At 37.8% G+C, this 6754-nt stretch overlaps 1 long non-coding RNA gene across 1 annotated transcript; it reads right to left on the minus strand.

Moving 5' to 3' along the window:
• Window positions 1–4509: 4509 nt before the first annotated feature.
• LOC113099705 (uncharacterized) lies at window positions 4510–5687 on the minus strand. Its single transcript, XR_003289508.1, has 3 exons — window positions 5593–5687; window positions 5188–5514; window positions 4510–4622 (listed from the first exon to the last, which is right to left on the minus strand). It is a non-coding gene; the product is annotated as an uncharacterized LOC113099705 (long non-coding RNA).
• Between the last annotated feature and the right edge of the window lie 1067 nt (window positions 5688–6754).

Raw genomic sequence — 6754 nt, forward strand, 5'->3', positions numbered from 1 at the left:
TTATTATGATTTTATCAGATGTTTGGACTCATTCTGACCGCACCCATTCACTTCAATGGATCTATTGGTGAACAAGTGATGTAATGCTACATTTATTAAAATCTGTTCTCATTAAGAAACAAATTGATCTAAATAAAACCTACACTCACGCTCACTCTTTCCATCTCGCATATCTTCTGTGGTTTCATCCTCGTTTCCTGCACTCTCTTAGTTTGGCTCTGGACACGAATCATGCTATGGACACTCTTTGCTCCACTCTAACCTCTTGCTTGGACAACTTTTGCCCACTGTCTTCTAGACCAGCACACACCACCCCGTCTGCCCCCAGACTGTCTGAGTTCTCCGTGAACATCGCTCTAAACTCAGGGCTGCAGAGAGGAAATTGCATAAATCAAGAAACTCTACCGACCTCAGTGTGTATCAGTCTCTCCTCTCTTTCTTCTCTGCAAAAATCCTCACTGTTAAAACATCATACTACCACAACAAAATTAACAACTGTTGTGACGCTCGTACACTCTTCAAAACTTTATTTTCTCTTCTTAATCCGCCTCCATCTCCTCCTCCATCGATTCTTAAAGCTGACGAATTTGCAGTTTTCTTCACAAATAAGACAAGATCCATCAGTGACCATTTCTCCACACCGCAGACTGAGGACAACTTCACAACGACCAATGCACACTCTCTCATCTCCTTCACTCCACTCTCAGAAACGGACGTTTCCAAACTTATACTGTCCAATCATCATACTACTTTGTAACAACTCATCTAATATCAAAAGACAAAAAAGAAACACAAAAAGAAAATAAGGGGGAAATCACATCCAAATAGAATTGCCAACCACCAGCTCAGAATGAATATATATCAAAATAATATATTACAACCCCATAAAGCAATAACAGCTTACAATCACCCAAAACCTGGTCCAATGAGATCTTCAACATTAGTTCAGTCCATACAAGATAACCACAAAACCATAAAAGGATAATATGCATAATATGTGTGTAATGGAAATAATGAACCTTCAATCCAGTTCAGTTGAAAATTAGATCAGTTGCAACCACAGTCTCCTCGAAAAAACTCACTCAGCCAAAACTTGTAGTCCTCCGGGCCATGTTGGGACAAAACCGCTATAGACAGCCAGTAATAGTGAACACACTCTGGAACTGTTACAACTTGTCCACTTGATCCGATCCCCACTCACCTCCTTCAAGCGATCTCTTCTTCAGTCATACCTTCGCTTACTCACATTATCAACTCCTCTCTTCACTCTGGAACATTTCCCTCAACATTTAAGCAGGCTCAGGTTAGCCCACTGCTTAAGAAACCATCTCTAAATCCAGCTCTTTCTTTGACATCATGGCAAAATCAAGAGAAATCAAACAAGACATCAGGAAAAGAATTGTAGACCTCCACAAGTGTGGCTCATCCTTAGGTGCAATTTCCAGATGCCTGAAGGTCCCATGTTCATCTGTTCAGACAATAATACGCAAGTATAAAAAACATGGGATTGTACAACCATCATACCGCTCAGGAAGGAAAGAGATTCTGAGTCCCAGAGAGGAATGTTTTTTGGTGCGAACTGTGCGAATCAACCCCAGGACAACAGCAAAAGACCTTGTGAAGATGCTAGGTGAAGCTGGTAAGACTTTGTCATTATCCACACTAAAACTGTGGAGTCCTGTACCACCATGAGCTAAAAGGTTACTCTGGGAGGAGGAAGCCAATACTTCAAAACCACCATTAAAAAGACAGACTACAGTTTGCAACTGCACAATCGTAATTTCTGGAGACATGCCCCGTGGACTGACGAAAAAAAATGGAACTGTTCCGCTATAATTATAAACGGTATATATGGAGGAAAAAGGCGAAGCTTTGAAGCCTCAGAACACCATCCCAACCGTGAAGTATGGGGGTGGTAGTATAATGTTGTGGGGCTGCTTTGCTGCAGAAGGGGCTGGTGCACTTCACAAAATAGATGACATCATGAGAAAAGACAATTTTGTGGATCTATTGAAGCAACATCTGAAGACATCAGCCAGAAGGTTAAAGCTTGGGCGCAAATGGGTCTTCCAAATGGACAATGACCCCAAGCATACCTCCAAATTAGTTACAAAGTGGAGTACTCCAAGGTATTGGAGTGGTCATCACAAAGCCCTGATCTCAGTCCCATAGAAAATTTGTCGGCGGCACTGAAAAGGTGAGTGCGAGCAAGAAGGCCTACAAACCTGACCCAGTTACACCAGTTCTGTCAAGAGCAGTCGGCCAAAATTCCAGCAAGCTATTGAAGAAATCTCGTGGAAGGATACCCAAAACGTTTGGCCCAAGTGAAACCGTTTCGGGGCAATTCTACCAAATACTAAGGAAGTGTATGTATTTAATGTATTCAATGTATGACAGTAAAGAAATAAAAGTTTTTTTTTTTTTTCTGAAGTTTATGTAATATCTGTTTTCAACTGTATATATACCCTTACGAAAAAGATGTTTATTCATGTGTGCTTTTTGTATAGTTCTTTTGAACTAAAAATAGGAAAGTATGCTTTTAGTCTATTTTTTATGTACTTGGGCTTTATGTACTACTCCTCATAAATATACTTAATGACATTTAAGTATACCTGACTTATACTTGCAAAAATTCTAATATATTAGAGCTATACTCCTAGAATCTGTGTTTTCATTATTATACGTAGGAGGACGCTAATAAACATCTTCTGCACAGAACCCCCCCCCCCCCCCTCCAAAAAACGAAGAAAAAGGAAACACCAGATACTAGGTGTTTCTCAGTGTCAAGGAAGGATCCTCGGAAGCCAGTATTTCGAAGATGCTACGTCATCGACATCCATCGAAGGACTGTTCCAATGTCGAGGATCCTCGGAATTTCAACCAAGGACTGAGTCCTTCGTTCGAAGAATATGCCATACACAGGATAGGATGCATATGTGTATCCTTCACGCTCTTCGCGCTCTCAAATCACCCACAATCCTATGCGCTCAGCTTTGCTATCTAACGTTAGTTCAAAAATTAAAAAAATTCGAACATTAACGTAGTCGGAGCGTTAACGGTTTTTATTTATGTTACCAAACATTTGTTATAACTGTAGTAAATATAAGTAAAGTTTGACGTTTAAATGCCAGTTCAAATTACTACCGTATTGATATTGTAAATTATACAAATACAAATGGTTAACTGAACCGGACCTGTCATTTAACAATTGGTTGCGTCAACGGCATTTATTTTATAAATAACTAGTTAAGTTGTCCAAAGTAATTTAATGATACCATTCACAGCGTTATTCAAACGGACCTTTTCACTGACGTAATGACGCAATTACGTGCACTTGCTAGCCTGTTCCATTTACGTATGCCAAAGAGGAGTCTCACCCATAGACAGTAAAAGAAATGGACACAGCGACCCATTGGAACTCAATTGAGACAAGTGAAGCCCGTTTTTGGCGATTTTTAGCACTTCCGTTTCTGACGCGCAGACTCAAAAGAAGCTTGACGACGTCAGCAACCTGTCTGACAGATGTAAATCTTCTAAGTGGCTGTTCGTGCAAACTGCCATCGTTAATCTTGCAGAGAAGGCGAGCTTGAGCGGGGAGTTCTTTGTCGTGAGTGAGCAGGAGTAAGTATTCTGATTAATTATTTTGTATATTATTTTAAAATGTAACGCCAGTACGCCATATTAAGTTAATTGCCTGCGAGCTTCTCCTCCTGTCTGTACGGTAATGCGACAGAGAGACGAGTGGTTATGACGCAATCGTTAGCGTATTTTTTACAAAAACTGTTTATACGGGGCCATAATGTAACATAGAAGGTAATGGAGCCCTTTATACATTGTCTTGTATCTTTAGAAATAAATAATGGACAAACGGAGTCTTTAAACGCCTCAGATGTAAAGTTATCCGCTGTCAAAGTGACGCCAAAATGAATGGGAGTCAATGGGAATGCTAACGCAAGTGAAGTTCTGCTAAAAGATGGCAGCCCCCACCCGACTTCAACTTCCGGTCGAGTTCCTTGCCCCCTGGTCTCACCTAGCCTCTGAAGGAAGTGACTTGAAAGGATCAGTCCTACCAAGGAAGTATCCTTGACATTGAGAAACGCCTACTAACATGTAACACGATCATCTGACATGTTCAGATATTCATAAAACAAAATACATTTAAACCTATAAAGGGACATAGTAGTATACTTAAAGTATGATGTAAAGTTCACTTAAAGAAAACTTATGAGTATACCTGCAGTATAAATCTACTAAACTAGTTTTGAAAGGGTTTCATTAAACCAAGTTATATACGTGATTTAATGACACCGTAAAGTCTTCTCAGTATAAGTTTAACAAACATCAGCTTTACGAGGGAAGGGCGCCATCTATCTGCTGATATAAGAACCAACATTTGATGAGCCTCACTGAGGTAGGCTAAACTCTCAAGAGTTTTATAAATAAAAAAGTTAAAAGCAAACGTTTAAGCAAATGTTTTATTATGAACAGAAAAAAATCTCTCAGTAAGAAGTTTTTTGTACACAGAGTTTGGCTGAACTTGTAGATGTTCAGGATCTGTCAGTGCTGCTGGTCTTAATGGATGTTATTCCTCAGTCATACTCACTGAAGTTCATGTCAGACTTCTAAATAAATGATAGAAAAAGATACATTAGCTGCTTATTCACGTTTATAAAGACACATTCATTGCTTGGCTTACTAAACATTTTTCTTGACATTAGATCTCAGTTATATTTGTATAAATGTGACCCTGGACCACAAAACCAGTCATAAGGAAAATGATACATAATATGAAATCATCTGAAATCTGAATAAATAAGCTTTCTATCGATATATGGCTTGTAAGGACAATATTTGGCCGAGATAAAACTATTAGAAAATCTTGAGTCGGAGGGTACAATCTTTTTGTTGTTGTAGAGAAAATCACCTTTAAAGTTGTCTAAATGAAGTTCTTAGCAATGCATATAACTAATAAAAAATAAGTTTCAATATATTTATAGTAGGAAATTTATATAATATATCCATAGAACATGATCTTTACTTAATATGCTATTGATTTTTGGTATAAAATAAAAATGTATCATTTTGACCCATACAATGTATTTTTGGTTATTGCTACAAATAAACCCGTGCTACTTATGACAGGTTTTGTGATCCAGGGTCAAAAACGTACAGCAGTTTATCACTTACCAGCGGTGTGCAGTCTGATACCGTCACTGATCTTTAAAGCCCAGCCTGCTTTTATACAGTAATAAATTCCCAAATCATCAACACTGACATTATTGATTATTATTTCGCTCCTGTTTCCCTCTAAATATTTGTTGCGGAATTTTTCATCATAATAATCAGTCTCTTCAGATCCGAATGTTCGCATTATCATCATTGGACGAGCTGGCAGTTTAATCAAAAACCATATAGCGGCTTTACATTTAAACTCACAGGCTAAAGTCACATTGTGTCCTAAAAGCACCTGCTGATCAGTTAAAGCTTCTGTGGACTGACTCCACACACACAGACCTGAAGAAACAGAAAACAGATGATTGAGATCATCTGATCATGACAGAATCACACTCAATCACACAGAAATAAACTTACAGAGCAGAGACAGCAGCAGTGTCTTCATTCTTCAGCTTGTTGAACTGTGTTCAGGTTAAACTTGTGTTCAGGTTGAACTTTATAGTGTCTCTTAGAGGAAGTGCTACTGCTGAGCTGCAGAAAAGATCAAATGAACCAAATGACTCAGTGACATGAAGCAAGTCCAACCTGATCCTTTTACTGTAAGTGATGCATCCTTTAGAAAATATAAGGCCCAAATATACATAATTGCTATTTTAATTAAAAAAAAAAAAAAAAAAAAAAAAAAAAAAAATTCCAATACAGAACAAAATAAGTTTGGAGAAACAGCTGTATAGGATGCATAATTTTCTGCAGATTCATCGAATTCTTGTTAAGGTTGTAAAAAATAAATTTCTGGTTGTGATATCTGCTCATTCCAGACCAAATAAACAGGTACATGAGGAACAAAACTATAATAAAAATAAATAAAAGCAATCATCTGTAGGCTGCAGGTATTGAGTTTTACTTCAGTGGGAATTGGCTTTTTAGCTTTTACCCTATTATTAATAGCCTATCATGTGATGTTTTGTTGCTGTCATGAGGTTTTAGGTTATTATGTGTAAAAGACGATGACATGCTTAGTCCGAGACACATTTTATGAGGAAGTGATGCAATTCAGTTCCATTAAGTAGTGGATTTTGGATGATTCAGTTTCCCTAAACACTTGTGTAACCTCCAGATGTGGACACACAATGTTCACTTCCTGTTTGCTGTCCAGACCAGATTTCATCAGATACCAAAAAGAGCATGTCAGCTGTTCATGATTTTAATGCCTAAAATAATCCGTCTTTATTTTTATAGGATGATATCACAAATACAAAGACCATTGTTGGGGAAAGTTACTTTTGAAAGTAATGCATAACAATGTTGCATTGCTCCATAAAAAACATTTTACTTTTACTTTTTATGGAAAATAATGCATTACTTTATTCTGCATCACTTTTTGTCACCTGGGTTAGGCTTGCTTATTTATTTTAAATTGAAAAAAAAAAAAAATACAACAAACAAGAGTTTTGGCAACTGTAAAGGTCCTCTTACACCACTGTTTCAGGCTGAAGGAGATGCTTTTGGTCTCGCTGACTCCCAACTTCTGTCAAAATATGAACACTTAAGTAAGCTCACTTAACATACAGTAGGTCTA

The sequence above is a fragment of the Carassius auratus genome, unplaced genomic scaffold, assembly GCF_003368295.1.
Source record: "Carassius auratus strain Wakin unplaced genomic scaffold, ASM336829v1 scaf_tig00217023, whole genome shotgun sequence".
NCBI classification, from domain to species: Eukaryota; Metazoa; Chordata; class Actinopteri; order Cypriniformes; family Cyprinidae; genus Carassius; species Carassius auratus.